Below are 19857 nucleotides of genomic sequence, written 5' to 3'. Positions count from 1 at the left end.
CTACATCCCTGACCTCCTGGGGTACACACACATGCCCTATAGTCCTGACCTCCTGGAGGACACGCATATACATGCCCTACAATCCTGATCTCCTGTAGGACAGACGCACACATGCCCTACAATCCTGTAAGGAGCTATGTGATATTAGAAAGTCTTGTAAGTAAAGGTATAAAATGGAAATTATTGATGTGGATTACAGATTACTTAACTAACAGAAAAGCTAGTATCTGGTTTCAAGGTCACGAATCGGAAGAAAAAGGTCTAGGGTTGGGTATCCCAGAAGGTGGCGTTCTTAGGCCTATGCTTTTTAATATTTTTATGGACAGAATAACTAGTTACAAATTGCAGGGCGAGTCCCAAGTAATCACTTATGCTGATGACATTGTGATCCAATGTAAGAATGAGGAAGATATATCCAGGATTATTGATGAGCTGCAGTATCTCTCTCTCTCTCTCTGAGACTGGTCATTAATGAAAATAAAACCAAATATCAGTAAATGGAAAAGAATTTTGGCTAAATGGAATAAAATTGCAAAAAGTATCCAGTTACAAATATCTGGAAATGCTTGTGAGTGTTAATGACAATGCTAAGGATCAAATTACTTATATAAAAACTATAGTACAGCTAGGCTAAAACCTCTGGAAGTCTTGTCATACAGAGGAAATGGTGTTGGCATACCAGTTTTAAGATCAATGTACTTAAGTACAGTTAAGAGTATCATTGATTATTCAGCTCCAGTTCTAACTTCTTATTCAGGAAAAGATCTTAGGCCATTAGAGCTTATTCAGAGTAAAGCAATGATGATTGTGCTTGGTTGTCCAAATACAACAAGAATAGAGATTATGAGGATGGAGCTAAATGTCCCGTGCATAATATAGGCTACATAATTAGGGAGTTGACTGTTATTTCTACTCTATAGGGTTTATTAGTCTACTGTTGATAAATTTACTAATATAATTACTATTAATTTTAAGATGAATACGTATACTAAAAAACTTTGTCAGATGTTGTGTGAATGTAATATTGTAGATTTTTGTGTACCTTTGCCAAACAATGTTTATTTGAAACCATGGTTCATGGAGAGTGTATCTGTAAGAATGGATAAGCTAGAGGTAAAAAAAAAAGATTGTAATCCTTATGAGTTACGGCAAATATTCCTTGAGAAAATATCTGAGTACCATAAGGGAAATGTTATTCATATGTACTGTGACGGTTCAGTTAATGGGAATCGGACCGGATGTGGCATTGTTATAAGGGAAATTTTTGAATGTGGTGTTAGTGTTACGAAAGAATATGCAAGAGAATTGGGGATAGAAGTTCCAGTACCACTGGTGAACTTTAATAATTAACGGTTTATTGAAAAAGTTCTGCAGCCCGAAGGCTGATAATATACATTGGACATAAATGACTTATTACATACATTGGTGGTTTAACACAAGCCTTCATTAGAGAAAGGTAAAAGAACATACAGATTAATGTAGGTGTTGAACAGCAAACACGGAGTGTAGTAACTCCCTCCCAGATGGTGTTAGGGGGGACCTGACATGATGTAGTAGTTCCCTCAGATGGTGTTATGAGGGGCCTCACGTGGTGTAGTAATTCCCTCACAGATGGTGTTATGAGGGACCTCACGTGGTGTAGTAATTACCACACAGATGGTGTTATGAGGGGCCTCACGTGGTGTAGTAACTCCCTCACAGATGGTGTTATGAGGGACTTGACGTGGTGAAGTAATTCCCTCACAGATGGTGTTATGAGGGACATGTGTAGTAATTCCCTCACAGATGGTGTTATATGAGTGAGGTGTGGTCCCAGGCCTTCCTATCGTAGACGGATTAACACATCGTTGGTTGTTGTTGGGTCTCACGGGCCGTTATCACTGGTTACCTGGGACCTCACTGTGTGAAGGTTAACTTGGGTACGACTGTTACTGTTGAGTTGTTCTCACTGACTTAAGCACTGTTCACCTCTGTTTAACACTGGTTCCGTTCCTTTCCTAAATGAAATTGTAACTTCTGGCGAGAACTTGTTGATATTCCTGTGGGGAGGAGGGTTCAGGGGAGGAGGTTGGTATGGGCCAACTTAACAGTTGACCTGGTTGCTCCGAGAGGAGCGCCAGGTACGTCTTGACCCTTCGGTGGTCAAGGATGCTATATATGTAGGACAAAAAACAGTTTTGGGTTTGTTGACAGCCAAAGCGCTCTATGTGCTGATGATTTGGCGAAGCAAGGGTGTGGCAAATAAATTGTAGAATATGATTGTATTTTGAGTATTAAAAGAATAAAATTTGGAATGGTAAAAATCCGACAGCAATGGGAAATGGACAATATTCGGAAAATTTTGATTATAGATTGTAGATTTTATGCATATCTATTTGTTGTATACATATCTGTTTTATGATTACGTACAATATTAAAGAGCTCTTGTTAAGAGTAGTTTTGGGCGGGCTAGTTAGCATACTAACCAGCTCCTTTTGAATTTGTTTAAAACACGCCATTAATAAATTAATTTATCTATCTATTACGAATGCACGTAAACAAGCCAATTGCCTCATTATAGTAGTGGGTAAGTAATACGTCTGTATTTATCCCCCGAAAAGTTTTCCGAGTTAAATATTTATTGATTTTAAAATTATTATGTTAATATTAAAAAAAATAGTGAATTCGTATTAAAAATATTAAAATTGGAGGATTATTTAAGGATTTAATCAGTATTGTTTACAGGTAATGTTGGCAGCCATGGTGAGTCTACAGATCGGTAACGTTGGCTTCCCTGCTTAAACTTTGCTGTGTCCGAATCCTTGGAGGCAAGTAGACTTGAATATTCGTCTTTATAAATTTTTTTTTACGTAAATTCCATTTTTATCTCTTTGTTCTTTCTTATTTTATTTTAATAATATTATAAATGACTTAATTGACCTTAAATGTAAGTTAAAATTTGTATATACGATGAAGTTTGTATTATAGTTAATCATTCGGACGAAGTGGTGTGAGGTGGGAGGGAAGGAGGGGGGGTCCACGACGTTGTTGCTGTCACTTACTCGAATCAGTTATCTCTGGGACTCGCCTATACAAGGTTGTCCAATTTTTCTACTTCGGCCGTGGAAAGTGGTTGGTCACGGCCAAACTATTTGGTCGAATTTTGTGTTAATACCTCATCTAGTGGATTTTGAAGACATGTCTAACAGATTTTCAAATTTCTCAATTGAAAGGTGACTGTCCTTACTAGTTACTGCCTTAGTTGTTAGTTCTCATATTTGAGTTGTTCAGGCTGAACGTGTCCAGCATATGGGTTAAGCTTTATAGCAGTGGTTCTCAACCTTGTTTGCCCCATGCACTCTTTTCACCATATGTCAGAATGTCATTCCCCCCTCCTTTCCAAGATTGTCTGCCTCAAAAAGTGCATTCCAAATAATATGCATATAATACTGAAAATCCTTTATTATTTCCATATTAGTATCAGTTCCCCCCCCCCCCTGAAACCCTGAGGGGGTAAATTCCCCCCTGGTTGAGAACCCCTGCGTTATAGTTTACAAAGCCATCTGAGTTACTTTCTGAAATTCTGAGTGATAGTTTTCAAAATGTCCACTAGTTTTTGCAAAGTGTCCTACGACAGTGGTAGAAAATATAACAAATTATGGGAAGAAAAATTCGTCTGTGTTAGTATAGCCAGTGATGGAAGTGAAAATGCTCCAGTGCCAAGGAAAATGTTGCAGAGATTTGAAAGTAACACCACACATGGTGGAGCTATTTAACTCTGTAATCATGTACGAGAAGGAAGAACCAGGGGACGGTGACGAACTGGACTCCACCATTATCATGCTCCACCACCATTTGAGTTTACGGTAAGTCTTCACTGTGGATTAGAGATATTATGTTTATGTAATTATTGGGCCCTGAATTATAAGTGAAAAATTTGTTTTGTTGCGACATTTTAAGTGCATATTGTGGGGGAGATTTTTATTTTGTGTGGATTGCAAAAATAGCTTTGTGCTTTCCATCCAAAAAGATTTGGCCGTGAAGCTTGTCGTACATGTGGCAACCCTGTTCCTATGCGGTATGTGTTAATTGTGGTTAATTTCATGTTCACGAAGATTTAATGTTAAATATTTTAAGTGTTTATTCGGACGTACTTCACAAGATTTGGTATATATTTTGGCTATAGAGACGTACTATAGATGTGTGTTCTTATTTTATTGCATTACAGTTGTACAAAGACTACATTACTTAATTTTTAGTTACAATATTATTCATTCGAGGACCGTGAAGATGAGTACACAAGACTGTTAGTTTCCGTTAACGGAACTGTTGTTGCACAAAATCGGAAACATTCTGCTATAACTTAAAGTACAGTACTGTAGCTGTCGTTGTGGTTTCTTAGTTTTGTTTAAGGATTTGTTCACCTTTAAAAAAACAGAGTGTTAACTTATTTTGAAATAATTAGATATTTAAAGTATGCTTTGCTTGTAGGTTTCAAAAAGCCTTTATAGATACAGGGTATTCTTAAATATGTAGACCATCTTTACGTTACGAAGAAGTTAGTTTTCACGTTGTCAAAATAATGATTTTTCCAAAAAAAAGCTTGACCTAAATCCCTTAGTCTCCAGCATTTGTAAGAAAGTAGTTTAAATTTCATACTAAGGTACTTTACACGATTTTAAATCTTGGTAATTGTGTTAATATGAGGGCAACTGGTGAACTCTTTTAATGCTGGCTGACTGGCTTTTCCTCTAGTCTTCCTACGCTGCCAGACATACCATGCAATGCCTGCCTCGGCCCCAGCTTGCTGGCGCGGAGGGGTTCGAGACACTTGCAATATCACTTCCCGTCGGCCACCTCGAGCTCAGTGCGAGTGTATATACGTTTTAAAAATACAATACTGGAAAAGGCAGGTACTGTACCAACAAATGGCGTATTTTTGGGGGGGAGGGGGTTCAGTTCAATTTAAATATAGTATTTTGCCATTAATTTTGTGCTAAATTAATGCTGTACTGTATAATAGGTAAATGATTAAACTTGAACAGGAACTATTGTGTACCGATCATAGTTAATGTTAGTGATCAAATATTACAGGTTATACCTACTAATTGTGCTGCGAGTGTTGTTCTCTGAATTGTTGTTATACAAGTTGATTTGTCTTGATATAAGTGGATATTTGGACTTGATATAAGTATAATTTGTCTATAAAGGTTGACGGTTTAATGACTTATTTCAGATTTGAGTGGGAGGTGGATGACCTTTGTAGGATATTTGACCTTGGCTGAAGCTTGCTGGCGCGGAGGGGTTCGAGACACTTGCAATATCACTTCCCGTCGGCCACCTCGAGCTCAGTGCGAGTGTATATATGTTTTAAAAATACAATACTGGAAAAGGCAGGTACTGTACCAACAAATGGCGTATTTTTTGGGGGGAGGGGGTTCAGTTCAACTTAAATATAGTATTTTGCCATTAATTTTGTGCTAAATTAATGCTGTACTGTATAATAGGTAAATGATTAAACTTGAACAGTAACTATTGTGTACCGATCATAGTTAATGTTAGTGATCAAATATTACAGGTTATACCTACTAATTGTGCTGCGAGTGTTGTTCTCTGAATTGTTGTTATACAAGTTGATTTGTCTTGATATAAGTGGATATTTGAACTTGATATAAGTATAATTTGTCTATAAAGGTTGACGGTTTAATGACTTATTTCAGATTTGAGTGGGAGGTGGATGACCTTTGTAGGATATTTGACCTTGGCTGAAGCTTGCTGGCGCGGAGGGGTTCGAGACACTTGCAATATCACTTCCCGTCGGCCACCTCGAGCTCAGTGCGAGTGTACAGTATATACGTTTTAAAAATACAATACTGGAAAAGGCAGGAAACTGTACCAACAAATGGGGTATTTTTAGGGGGGAGGGGGTTCAGTTCAACTTAAATATAGTATTTTTCCAGTAATATTGTGCTAAATTAATGCTGTACTGTATAATAGGTAAATGATTTAACTTGAACAGTAACTATTGTGTACCGATCATAGTTAATGTTAGTGATCAAATATTACAGGTTATACCCCACAATTGTGCTGTGAGGTTGTTCTCTGAATTGTTGTTATACAAGTTGATTTGTTCTGATATAAGTGGATATTTGGACTTGATATAAGTATAATTTGTCTATAAAGGTTGACGGTTTAATGACTTATTTCAGATTTGAGTGGGAGGTGGATGACCTTTGTAGGGTATTTGACCTTGGCTGAAGCCTTTATATACAATATACAGGTGAGCATAAATTAAATAACCATAGTTAAAAAGAAATAGTTTTATTGGTGAATACTGTGAGGTTCCCTCTGCTGTTAAGCCATTATTTACATCTTCGTCCAATTTGCCGTAAGTTTGTGATAATTTTGTTTGTTTTTCAGTAATATTAGGAACGTAATGTTTGTGTTTAGTATACTACTGCTCGTCTCAGACTTGCTAGCTAGTCACCTACGCCTACGGCGCATTAGACGAAGGGTAATTTGCGATACATTTTTGGGGAAAAAAGAAAGTCTTGTACAAGGGCAAATTTTAATAATTTTTCTATAAATGTTGACGTGTTTATTTTTTATTTCAGAAGTGTGTGGGAGGTGGAAGAGCATTCTTGGCTATTTGACATTGGCTGAAGTCTTATAAAGGTGAGCATAACTATTGTTGTACAATGTTCCTGACTTGCATAACCTGTTGGAAGAGAATTATGAGCAAAATTTGTTGTATTCATAAGTTTCAAGAATGGATATTTAATTATTATAGAAAGAGTGGCTCATGTAAGGTTAGATTTTATACTACTACTGTGGTAAGGCTACATGAATAGTAGTTTAGGCAAAGTAATTATATCTAATGTAGAAGCCAAAGTGTGTATAGTTTAATATGTTACGATGTATTACAGTGAAGAAGAAGACGAAGAAGAAGGAGGGGGGGTCCACGACGTTGTTGCTGTCAGTTACTCGAATCAGTTATCTCTGGGACTCGCAAAGACTAGTTGTCAAATTTTTCTACTTCGGCCGTGGAAAGTGGTTGGTGACGGCCAAACTATTTGGCCGAATTTTGTGTTAATACCTCATCTAGTGGATTTTGAAGACATGTCTAACAGATTTTCAAATTTCTCAATTGAAACGTGTCCAGCATATGGGTTAAGCTTTATAGCAGTGGTTCTCAACCTTGTTTGCCCCATGCACTCTTTTCACCATATGTCAGAATGTCATTCCCCCCTCCTTTCCATGATTGTCTGCCTCAAAAAGTGCATTCCAAATAATATGCATATAATACTGAAAATCCTTTATTATTTCCATATTAGTATCAGTTTTCCCTCGTCTCTGAAAACCTGAGGGGGGAAATTCCCCCTGGTTGAGAACCCCTGCTTTATAGTTTACAAAGCCATCTGAGTTACTTTCTGAAATTCTGATTGATAGTTTTCAAAATGATTAGTTTTTGCAAAGTGTCTTACGACAGTGGTAGAAAATATAACAAATTATGGGAAGAAAAATTCGTCTGTGTTAGTATAGCCCGTGATGGAAGTGAAAATGCTCCAGTTCCAAGGAAAATGTTGCAGATTTGAAAGTAACACCACACATGGTGGAGCTATTTAACTCTGCAATCACGTACGAGAAGGAAGAACCAGGGGACGGTGACGAACTGGACTCCACCATTATCATGCTCCACCACCATTTGAGTTTATGGTTAATCTTCACTGTAGATTACAGATATTATGTTTATGTAATTATTGGGCTCTGAATTATAAGTGAAAATTTTGTTTGATTGCGACATTTTAAGTGCATATTGTGGGGGAGATTTTTATTTTGTGTGGATTGCAAAAATATCTTTGTGCTTTCCATCCAAAAAGATTTGGCAGTGAAGCTTGTCGTACATGTGGCAACCCTGTTCCTATGCGGTATGTGTTAATTGTGGTTAATTTCATGTTCACGAAGATTTAATGTTAAATATTTTAAGTGTTTATTCGTACGTACTTCACAAGATTTGGTATATATTTTGGCTATAGAGACGTACTATAGATGTGTGTTCTTATTTTATTGCATTACAGTTGTACAAAGACTACATTACTTAATTTTTAGTTACAATATTAGGCTATTCATTCGAGGATCGTGAAGATGAGTACACAAGACTGTTAGTTTCCGTTAACGGAACTGTTGTTGCACAAAATCGGAAACATTCTGCTATAACTTAAAGTACAGTACTGTAGCTGTCGTTGTGGTTTCTTAGTTTTGTTTAAGGATTTGTTCACCTTTAAAAAAAATAGAGTAATTGTTAACTTATTTTGAAATAATTAGATATTTAAAGTATGCTTTGTTTGTAGGTTTTCAAAAGCCTTTATAGATACAGGGTATTCTTAAATATGTAGACCATCACGTTGTCAAAATATTGATTTTTCAAAATAAGCTTTCTGACCTAAATCCCTTAGTCTCCCAGCATTTGTAAGAAAGTAGGCTTAAATTTCATACTAAGGTATTTCACATCGATTTGAATCTGGCAATTGTGTTAATATGAGGCTAACTGGTGAACTCTTTAATGCTGGCTGATCGATTCTTCTCGGCTCCCACGCTGCCAGATTGCTGGCCCATGCACGCCTGCCTCTCGCCCAGCTTGCTGGCGCGGAGGGGTTCGAGACACTTGCAATATCACTTCCCGTCGGCCACCTCGCGCTGTATATACGTTTTAAAAATACAATACTGGAAAAGGCAGGAAACTGTACCAACAAATGGGGTATTTTTAGGGGGGAGGGGGTTCAGTTCAACTTAAATATAGTATTTGCCAGTAATTTTGTAAGCAATTAATGCTGTACTGTATAATAGGTAAATGATTAAATTTGAACAGTAACTATTGTGTACCGATCATAGTTAATGTTAGTGATCAAATATTACAGGTTATACCTACTAATTGTGCTGTGAGGGTTGTTCTCTGAATTGTTGTTATACAAGTTGATTTGTTCTGATATAAGTGGATATTTGGACTTGATATAAGTATAATTGGTCTATAAAGGTTGACGGTTTAATGACTTATTTCAGATTTGAGTGGGAGGTGGATGACCTTTGTAGGGTATTTGACCTTGGCTGAAGCCTTTATATACAATATACAGGTGAGCATAAATTAAATTTACCATAGTTAAAAAGAAATAGTTTTATTGGTGAATACTGTGAGGTTCCCTCTGCTTTTAAGCCATTATTTACATCTTCGTCCAATTTGCCGTAAGTTTGTGATAATTTTGTTTGTTTTTCAGTAATATTAGGAACGTAATGTTTGTGCTTAGTAGACTACTGCTCGTCTCAGACTTGCTAGCTAGTCACCTACGCCTACGGCGCATTAGACGAAGGGTAATTTGCGATACATTTTTGGGGAAAAAAGAAAGTCTTGTACAAGGGTAAATTTTAATAATTTTTCTATAAATGTTGACGTTTTTATTTTTTATTTCAGAAGTGTGTGGGAGGTGGAAGAGCATTCTTGGCTATTTGACATTGGCTGAAGTCTTATAAAGGTGAGCATAACTATTGTTGTACAATGTTCCTGACTTGCATAACCTGTTGGAAGAGAATTATGAGCAAAATTTGTTGTATTCATAAGTTTCAAGAATGGATATTTAATTATTATAGAAAGTGTGGCTCATGTAAGGTTAGATTTTATACTACTACTGTGGTAAGGCTACATGAATAGTAGTTTAGGCAAAGTAATTATATCTAATGTAGCCATAAAGTGTGTGGTTTAAATATGTTACTTACGTATTACAGTGTAGAAGAAGAAGGAGGGGGGTCCACGACGTTGTTGCTGTCACTTACTCGAATCGGTTATCTCTGGGACTCGCTAAGACTAGTTGTCAAATTTTTCTACTTCGGCCGTGGAAAGTGGTTGGTCACGGCCAAACTATTTGGCCGAATTTTGTGTTAATACCTCATCTAGTGGATTTTGAAGACATGTCTAACAGATTTTCAAATTTCAATTGGAAACTGTCCAGCATATGGGTTAAGCTTTATAGCAGTGGTTCTCAACCTTGTTTGCCTCATGCACTCTTTTCACCATATGTCAGAATGTCATTCCCCCCTCCTTTCCAAGATTGTCTGCCTCAAAAATTGCATTCCAAATACAAAATTCACCTGGTTGAGAACCCCGTTTATAGTTTACAGCTGTTTGAGTACTTTCTGAAATTCTGATTGATAGTTTTCAAAATGATATGGTAAAGTGTCTTACGACAGTGGTAGAAAATATAACAAATTATGGGAAGAAAAATTCGTCTGTGTTAGTATAGCCCGTGATGGAAGTGAAAATGCTCCAGTTCCAAGGAAAATGTTGCAGATTTGAAAGTAACACCACACATGGTGGAGCTATTTAACTCTGCAATCACGTACGAGAAGGAAGAACCAGGGGACGGTGACGAACTGGACTCCACCATTATCATGCTCCACCACCATTTGAGTTTATGGTTAATCTTCACTGTAGATTACAGATATTATGTTTATGTAATTATTGGGCTCTGAATTATAAGTGAAAATTTTGTTTGATTGCGACATTTTAAGTGCATATTGTGGGGGAGATTTTTATTTTGTGTGGATTGCAAAAATATCTTTGTGCTTTCCATCCAAAAAGATTTGGCAGTGAAGCTTGTCGTACATGTGGCAACCCTGTTCCTATGCGGTATGTGTTAATTGTGGTTAATTTCATGTTCACGAAGATTTAATGTTAAATATTTTAAGTGTTTATTCGGACGTACTTCACAAGATTTGGTATATATTTTGGCTATAGAGACGTACTGTAGATGTGTGTTCTTATTTTATTGCATTACAGTTGTACAAAGACTACATTACTTAATTTTTAGTTACAATATTATTCATTCGAGGACCGTGAAGACGAGTACACGAGACTGTTAGTTTCCGTTAACGGAACTGTTGTTGCACAAAATCGGAAACATTCTGCTATAACTTATAGTAGGCCTACAGTACTGTAGCTGTCGTTGTGGTTTTAGTTTTGTTTAAGGATTTGTTCATCTTTAAAAAAAAAATAGAGTAATTGTTAACTTATTTTGAAATAATTACATATTTTAAGTATGCTTTGCTTGTAGGTTTTAAAAAGCCTTTATAGATACAGGGTATTCTTAAATATGTAGACCATCTTTACGATACGAAGAAGTTAGTTTTCACGTTGTCAAAATATTGATTTTTCCAAAAATAAGCTTGACCTAAATCCCTTAGTCTCCAGCATTTGTAAGAAAGTAGTTTAAATTTCATACTAAGGTACTTTACACGATTTTAAATCTTGGTAATTGTGTTAATATGAGGGCAACTGGTGAACTCTTTTAATGCTGGCTGACTGACTTTTCCTCTAGTCTTCCTACGCTGCCAGACATACCATGCAATGCCTGCCTCGGCCCCAGCTTGCTGGCACGGAGGGGTTCGAGACACTTGCAATATCACTTCCCGTCGGCCACCTCGCGCTCGGTGCGAGTGTATATACGTTTTAAAAATACAATACTGGAAAAGGCAGGAACTGTACCAACAAATGGGGTATTTTTAGGGGGGAGGGGGTTCAGTTCAACTTAAATATAGTATTTTGCCAGTAATTTTGTGCTAAATTAATGCTGTACTGTATAATAGGTAAATGATTAAATTTGAACAGTAACTATTGTGTACCGATCATAGTTAATGTTAGTGATCAAATATTACAGGTTATACCTACTAATTGTGCTGTGAGGGTTGTTCTCTGAATTGTTGTTATACAAGTTGATTTGTTCTGATATAAGTGGATATTTGGACTTGACATAAGTATAATTGGTCTATAAAGGTTGACGGTTTAATGACTTATTTCAGATTTGAGTGGGAGGTGGATGACCTTTGTAGGGTATTTGACCTTGGCTGAAGCCTTTATATACAATATACAGGTGAGCATAAATTAAATTTACCATAGTTAAAAAGAAATAGTTTTATTGGTGAATACTGTGAGGTTCCCTCTGCTTTTAAGCCATTATTTACATCTTCGTCCAATTTGCCGTAAGTTTGTGATAATTTTGTTTGTTTTTCAGTAATATTAGGAACGTAATGTTTGTGCTTAGTAGACTACTGCTCGTCTCAGACTTGCTAGCTAGTCACCTACGCGTACGGCGCATTAGACGAAGGGTAATTTGCGATACATTTTTGGGGAAAAAAGAAAGTCTTGTACAAGGGTAAATTTTAATAATTTTTCTATAAATGTTGACGTTTTTATTTTTTATTTCAGAAGTGTGTGGGAGGTGGAAGAGCATTCTTGGCTATTTGACATTGGCTGAAGTCTTATAAAGGTGAGCATAACTATTGTTGTACAATGTTCCTGACTTGCATAACCTGTTGGAAGAGAATTATGAGCAAAATTTGTTGTATTCATAAGTTTCAAGAATGGATATTTAATTATTATAGAAAGAGTGGCTCATGTAAGGTTAGATTTTATACTACTACTGTGGTAAGGCTACATGAATAGTAGTTTAGGCAAAGTAATTATATCTAATGTAGAAGCCAAAGTGTGTGTGGTTTAATATGTTACGATGTATTACAGTGTAGAAGAAGAAGGAGGGGGGTCCACGACGTTGTTGCTGTCACTTACTCGAATCAGTTATCTCTGGGACTCGCTAAGACTAGTTGTCAAATTTTTCTACTTCGGCCGTGGAAAGTGGTTGGTGACGGGCAAACTATTTGGCCGAATTTTGTGTTAATACCTCATCTAGTGGATTTTGAAGACATGTCTAACAGATTTTCAAATTTCTCAATTGAAACGTGTCCAGCATATGGGTTAAGCTTTATAGCAGTGGTTCTCAACCTTGTTTGCCCATGCACTCTTTTCACCATATGTCAGAATGTCATTCCCCCCTCCTTTCCAAGATTGTCTGCCTCAAAAATTGCATTCCAAATAATATGCATATAATACTGAAAATCCTTTATTATTTCCATATTAGTATCAGTTTTCCCCGTCTCTGAAAACCTGAGGGGGGAAATTCACCCTGGTTGAGAACCCCTGCTTTATAGTTTACAAAGCCATCTGAGTTACTTTCTGAAATTCTGATTGATAGTTTTCAAAATGATTAGTTTTTGCAAAGTGTCTTACGACAGTGGTAGAAAATATAACAAATTATGGGAAGAAAAATTCGTCTGTGTTAGTATAGCCCGTGATGGAAGTGAAAATGCTCCAGTTCCAAGGAAAATGTTGCAGATTTGAAAGTAACACCACACATGGTGGAGCTATTTAACTCTGCAATCACGTACGAGAAGGAAGAACCAGGGGACGGTGACGAACTGGACTCCACCATTATCATGCTCCACCACCATTTGAGTTTATGGTTAATCTTCACTGTAGATTACAGATATTATGTTTATGTAATTATTGGGCTCTGAATTATAAGTGAAAATTTTGTTTGATTGCGACATTTTAAGTGCATATTGTGGGGGAGATTTTTATTTTGTGTGGATTGCAAAAATATCTTTGTGCTTTCCATCCAAAAAGATTTGGCAGTGAAGCTTGTCGTACATGTGGCAACCCTGTTCCTATGCGGTATGTGTTAATTGTGGTTAATTTCATGTTCACGAAGATTTAATGTTAAATATTTTAAGTGTTTATTCGGACGTACTTCACAAGATTTGGTATATATTTTGGCTATAGAGACATACTGTAGATGTGTGTTCTTATTTTATTGCATTACAGTTGTACAAAGACTACATTACTTAATTTTTAGTTACAATATTATTCATTCGAGGACCGTGAAGACGAGTACACAAGACTGTTAGTTTCCGTTAACGGAACTGTTGTTGCACAAAATCGGAAACATTCTGCTATAACTTAAAGTAGGCCTACAGTACTGTAGCTGTCGTTGTGGTTTTAGTTTTGTTTAAGGATTTGTTCACCTTTAAAAAAAAAATAGTAATTGTTAACTTATTTTGAAATAATTACATATTTAAAGTATGCTTTGCTTGTAGGTTTTAAAAAGCCTTTATAGATACAGGGTATTCTTAAATATGTAGACAATCTTTACGATACGAAGAAGTTAGTTTTCACGTTGTCAAAATATTGATTTTTTGCAAAAATAAGCTTGACCTAAATCCCTTAGTCTCCAGCATTTGTAAGAAAGTAGTTTAAATTTCATACTAAGGTACTTTACACGATTTTAAATCTTGGTAATTGTGTTAATATGAGGGCAACTGGTGAACTCTTTTAATGCTGGCTGACTGGCTTTTCCTCTAGTCTTCCTACGCTGCCAGACATACCATGCAATGCCTGCCTCGGCCCCAGCTTGCTGGCACGGAGGGGTTCGAGACACTTGCAATATCACTTCCCGTCGGCCACCTCGCGCTCGGTGCGAGTGTACTGTATATAGGTTTTAAAAATACAATACTGGAAAAGGCAGGAACTGTACCAACAAATGGGGTATTTTTAGGGGGGAGGGGGTTCAGTTCAACTTAAATATAGTATTTTGCCAGTAATTTTGTGCTAAATTAATGCTGTACTGTATAATAGGTAAATGATTAAATTTGAACAGTAACTATTGTGTACCGATCATAGTTAATGTTAGTGATCAAATATTACAGGTTATACCTACTAATTGTGCTGCGAGGGTTGTTCTCTGAATTGTTGTTATACAAGTTGATTTGTTCTGATATAAGTGGATATTTGGACTTGATATAAGTATAATTTGTCTATAAAGGTTGACGGTTTAATGACTTATTTCAGATTTGAGTGGGAGGTGGATGACCTTTGTAGGGTATTTGACCTTGGCTGAAGCCTTTATATACAATATACAGGTGAGCATAAATTAAATTTACCATAGTTAAAAAGAAATAGTTTTATTGGTGAATACTGTGAGGTTCCCTCTGCTTTTAAGCCATTATTTACATCTTCGTCCAATTTGCCGTAAGTTTGTGATAATTTTGTTTGTTTTTCAGTAATATTAGGAACGTAACGTTTGTGCTTAGTAGACTACTGCTCGTCTCAGACTTGCTAGCTAGTCACCTACGCCTACGGCGCATTAGACGAAGGGTAATTTGCGATACATTTTTGGGGAAAAAAGAAAGTCTTGTACAAGGGCAAATTTTAATAATTTTTCTATAAATGTTGACGTTTTTATTTCAGAAGTGTGTGGGAGCATTCTTGGCTATTTGACATTGGCTGAAGTCTTATACAGGTGAGCATAACTATTGTTGTACAATGTTCCTGACTTGCATAACCTGTTGGAAGAGAATTATGAGCAAAATTTGTTGTATTCATAAGTTTCAAGAATGGATATTTAATTATTATAGAAAGAGTGGCTCATGTAAGGTTAGATTTTATACTACTACTGTGGTAAGGCTACATGAATAGTAGTTTAGGCAAAGTAATTATATCTAATGTAGAAGCCAAAGTGTGTATAGTTTAATATGTTACGATGTATTACAGTGTAGAAGAAGGAGGGGGGTCCACGACGTTGTTGCTGTCACTTACTCGAATCAGTTATCTCTGGGACTCGCTAAGACTAGTTGTCAAATTTTTGTACTTCGGCCGTGGAAAGTGGTTGGTCACCGCCAAACTATTTGGCCGAATTTTGTGTTAATACCTCATCTAGTGGATTTTGAAGACATGTCTAACAGATTTTCAAATTTCTCAATTGAAACGTGTCCAGCATATGGGTTAAGCTTTATAGCAGTGGTTCTCAACCTTGTTTGCTCCATGCACTCTTTTCACCATATGTCAGAATGTCATTCCCCCCTCCTTTCCAAGATTGTCTGCCTCAAAAATTGCATTCCAAATAATATGCATATAATACTGAAAATCCTTTATTATTTCCATATTAGTATCAGTTTTCCCCCGTCTCTGAAAACCTGAGGGGGGAAATTCACCCTGGTTGAGAACCCCTGCTTTATAGTTTACAAAGCCATCTGAGTTACTTTCTGAAATTCTGATTGATAGTTTTCAAAATGATTAGTTTTTGCAAAGTGTCTTACGACAGTGGTAGAAAATATAACAAATTATGGGAAGAAAAATTCGTCTGTGTTAGTATAGCCAGTGATGGAAGTGAAAATGTTCCAGTTCCAAGGAAAATGTTGCAGATTTGAAAGTAACACCACACATGGTGGAGCTATTTAACTCTGCAATCACGTACGAGAAGGAAGAACCAGGGGACGGTGACGAACTGGACTCCACCATTATCATGCTCCACCACCATTTGAGTTTATGGTAAATCTTCACTGTAGATTACAGATATTATGTTTATGTAATTATTGGGCTCTGAATTATAAGTGAAAATTTTGTTTGATTGCGACATTTTAAGTGCATATTGTGGGGGATATTTTTATTTTGTGTGGATTGCAAAAATATCTTGGTGCTTTCCATCCAAAAAGATTTGGCCGTGAAGCTTGTCGTACATGTGGCAACCCTGTTCCTATGCGGTATGTGTTAATTGTGGTTAATTTCATGTTCACGAAGATTTAATGTTAAATATGTTAAGTGTTTATTCGGACGTACTTCACAAGATTTGGTATATATTTTGGCTATAGAGACGTACTGTAGATGTGTGTTCTTATTTTATTGCATTACAGTTGTACAAAGACTACATTACTTAATTTTTAGTTACAATATTATTCATTCGAGGACCGTGAAGACGAGTACACAAGACTGTTAGTTTCCGTTAACGGAACTGTTGTTGCACAAAATCGGAAACATTCTGCTATAACTTATAGTAGGCCTACAGTACTGTAGCTGTCGTTGTGGTTTTAGTTTTGTTTAAGGATTTGTTCACCTTTAAAAAAAAAATAGAGTAATTGTTAACTTATTTTGAAATAATTACATATTTAAAGTATGCTTTGCTTGTAGGTTTTAAAAAGCCTTTATAGATACAGGGTATTCTTAAATATGTAGACCATCTTTACGATACGAAGAAGTTAGTTTTCACGTTGTCAAAATATTGATTTTTCCAAAAATAAGCTTGACCTAAATCCCTTAGTCTCCAGCATTTGTAAGAAAGTAGTTTAAATTTCATACTAAGGTACTTTACACGATTTTTAATCTTGGTAATTGTGTTAATATGAGGGCAACTGGTGAACTCTTTTAATGCTGGCTGACTGGCTTTTCCTCTAGTCTTCCTACGCTGCCAGACATACCATGCAATGCCTGCCTCGGCCCCAGCTTGCTGGCACGGAGGGGTTCCAGACACTTCCCGTCGGCCACCTCGCGCTGCGAGTGTATATACGTTTTAAAAATACAATACTGGAAAAGGCAGGAACTGTACCAACAAATGGGGTATTTTTAGGGGGGAGGGGGTTCAGTTCAACTTAAATATAGTATTTTGCCAGTAATTTTGTGCTAAATTAATGCTGTACTGTATAATAGGTAAATGATTAAATTTGAACAGTAACTATTGTGTACCGATCATAGTTAATGTTAGTGATCAAATATTACAGGTTATACCTACTAATTGTGCTGTGAGGGTTGTTCTCTGAATTGTTGTTATACAAGTTGATTTGTTCTGATATAAGTGGATATTTGGACTTGATATAAGTATAATTGGTCTATAAAGGTTGACGGTTTAATGACTTATTTCAGATTTGAGTGGGAGGTGGATGACCTTTGTAGGGTATTTGACCTTGGCTGAAGCCTTTATATACAATATACAGGTGAGCATAAATTAAATTTACCATAGTTAAAAAGAAATAGTTTTATTGGTGAATACTGTGAGGTTCCCTCTGCTTTTAAGCCATTATTTACATCTTCGTCCAATTTGCCGTAAGTTTGTGATAATTTTGTTTGTTTTTCAGTAATATTAGGAACGTAATGTTTGTGCTTAGTAGACTACTGCTCGTCTCAGACTTGCTAGCTAGTCACCTACGCCTACGGCGCATTAGACGAAGGGTAATTTGCGATACATTTTTGGGGAAAAAAGAAAGTCTTGTACAAGGGTAAATTTTAATAATTTTTCTATAAATGTTGACGTTTTTATTTTTTATTTCAGAAGTGTGTGGGAGGTGGAAGAGCATTCTTGGCTATTTGACATTGGCTGAAGTCTTATAAAGGTGAGCATAACTATTGTTGTACAATGTTCCTGACTTGCATAACCTGTTGGAAGAGAATTATGAGCAAAATTTGTTGTATTCATAAGTTTCAAGAATGGATATTTAATTATTATAGAAAGAGTGGCTCATGTAAGGTTAGATTTTATACTACTACTGTGGTAAGGCTACATGAATAGTAGTTTAGGCAAAGTAATTATATCTAATGTAGAAGCCAAAGTGTGTATAGTTTAATATGTTACGATGTATTACAGTGAAGAAGAAGAAGGAGAAGGAGGGGGGTCCACGACGTTGTTGCTGTCACTTACTCGAATCAGTTATCTCTGGGACTCGCTAAGACTAGTTGTCAAATTTTTCTACTTCGGCCGTGGAAAGTGGTTGGTGGCCAGACAGAAACTATTTGGCCAGGTATTATTTAATACCTCGTAGTGGATTTTGAAGACATGTCCTAACAGATTTTCAATTTCTCCAATTAAGCGTGTCCAGCATATGGGTTAAGCTTTATAGCAGTGGTTCTCAACCTTGTTTGCCTCATGCACCCTTTTCACCATATGTCAGAATGTCATTCCCCCCTCCTTTCCAAGATTGTCTGCCTCAAAAAGTGCATTCCAAATAATATGCATATAATACTGAAAATCCTTTATTTTTTCCATATTAGTATCGGTTTTCCCCCCCCTGGTTGAGAACCCCTGCTTTATAGTTTACAAAGCCATCTGAGTTACTTTCTGAAATTCTGATTGATAGTTTTCAAAATGTCATTAGTTTTTGCAAAGTGTCTTACGACAGTGGTAGAAAATATAACAAATTATGGGAAGAAAAATTCGTCTGTGTTAGTATAGCCAGTGATGGAAGTGAAAATGCTCCAGTTCCAAGGAAAATGTTGCAGAGATTTGAAAGTATCACCACACATGGTGGAGCTATTTAACTCTGCAATCATGTACGAGAAGGAAGAACCAGGGGACGGTGACGAACTGGACTCCACCATTATCATGCTCCACCACCATTTGAGTTTACGGTAAGTCTTCACTGTGGATTACAGATATTATGTTTATGTAATTATTGGGCTCTGAATTATAAGTGAAAATTTTGTTTTGTTGCGACATTTTAAGTGCATATTGTGGGGGAGATTTTTATTTTGTGTGGATTGCAAAAATAGCTTTGTGCTTTCCATCCAAAAAGATTTGGCCATGAAGCTTGTCGTACATGTGGCAACCGTGTTCCTATGCGGTATGTGTTAATTGTGGTTAATTTCATGTTCACGAAGATTTAATGTTAAATATTTTAAGTGTTTATTCGGACGTACTTCACAAGATTTGGTATATATTTTGGCTATAAAGGCATTACTGTAGATGTGTGTTCTTATTTTGTGCATTACAGTTGGCTAAAGACTACATTGTAATTTTTAGTTACAATATTATTCATTCGAGGACCGTGAAGACGAGTACACAAGACTGTTAGTTTCCGTTAACGGAACTGTTGTTGCACAAAATCGGAAACATTCTGCTATAACTTATAGTAGGCCTACAGTACTGTAGCTGTCGTTGTGGTTTTAGTTTTGTTTAAGGATTTGTTCACCTTTAAAAAAAAAATAGAGTAATTGTTAACTTATTTTGAAATAATTACATATTTAAAGTATGCTTTGCTTGTAGGTTTTAAAAAGCCTTTATAGATACAGGGTATTCTTAAATATGTAGACCATCTTTACGATACGAAGAAGTTAGTTTTCACGTTGTCAAAATATTGATTTTTCCAAAAATAAGCTTGACCTAAATCCCTTAGTCTCCAGGATTTGTAAGAAAGTAGTTTAAATTTCATACTAAGGTACTTTACACGATTTTAAAT

General features: G+C 36.3%; 1 long non-coding RNA gene across 24 annotated transcripts; it reads left to right on the top strand.

Moving 5' to 3' along the window:
• The first annotated feature begins 2888 nt into the window (after positions 1 to 2888).
• LOC121859890 lies at positions 2889 to 19343 on the top strand. 24 transcript variants are annotated; one of them, XR_006087766.1, is made up of 21 exons: positions 2889 to 3076; positions 3593 to 3845; positions 4010 to 4057; positions 6189 to 6259; positions 6594 to 6654; positions 6906 to 7032; positions 7445 to 7695; positions 7860 to 7907; positions 9040 to 9110; positions 9446 to 9506; positions 9757 to 9873; positions 10206 to 10445; positions 10610 to 10657; positions 11827 to 11897; positions 12233 to 12293; positions 15410 to 16186; positions 16351 to 16398; positions 17552 to 17622; positions 17958 to 18018; positions 18270 to 18392; positions 18778 to 19343. It is a non-coding gene; the product is annotated as an uncharacterized LOC121859890 (long non-coding RNA). The 24 variants fall into 24 exon arrangements; XR_006087759.1 differs by having other exon boundaries at positions 2889 to 3111; XR_006087761.1 differs by having other exon boundaries at positions 2889 to 3212.
• The last annotated feature ends 514 nt before the right edge of the window (positions 19344 to 19857 follow it).

The sequence above is a fragment of the Homarus americanus genome, unplaced genomic scaffold (assembly GCF_018991925.1).
Source record: "Homarus americanus isolate GMGI-L3 unplaced genomic scaffold, GMGI_Hamer_2.0 scaffold27314, whole genome shotgun sequence".
In the NCBI taxonomy this organism is placed as follows: Eukaryota; Metazoa; Arthropoda; class Malacostraca; order Decapoda; family Nephropidae; genus Homarus; species Homarus americanus.
Note: the sequence above shows the minus strand (reverse complement) of the source record. Positions and strands in the feature narration are given on the sequence as shown.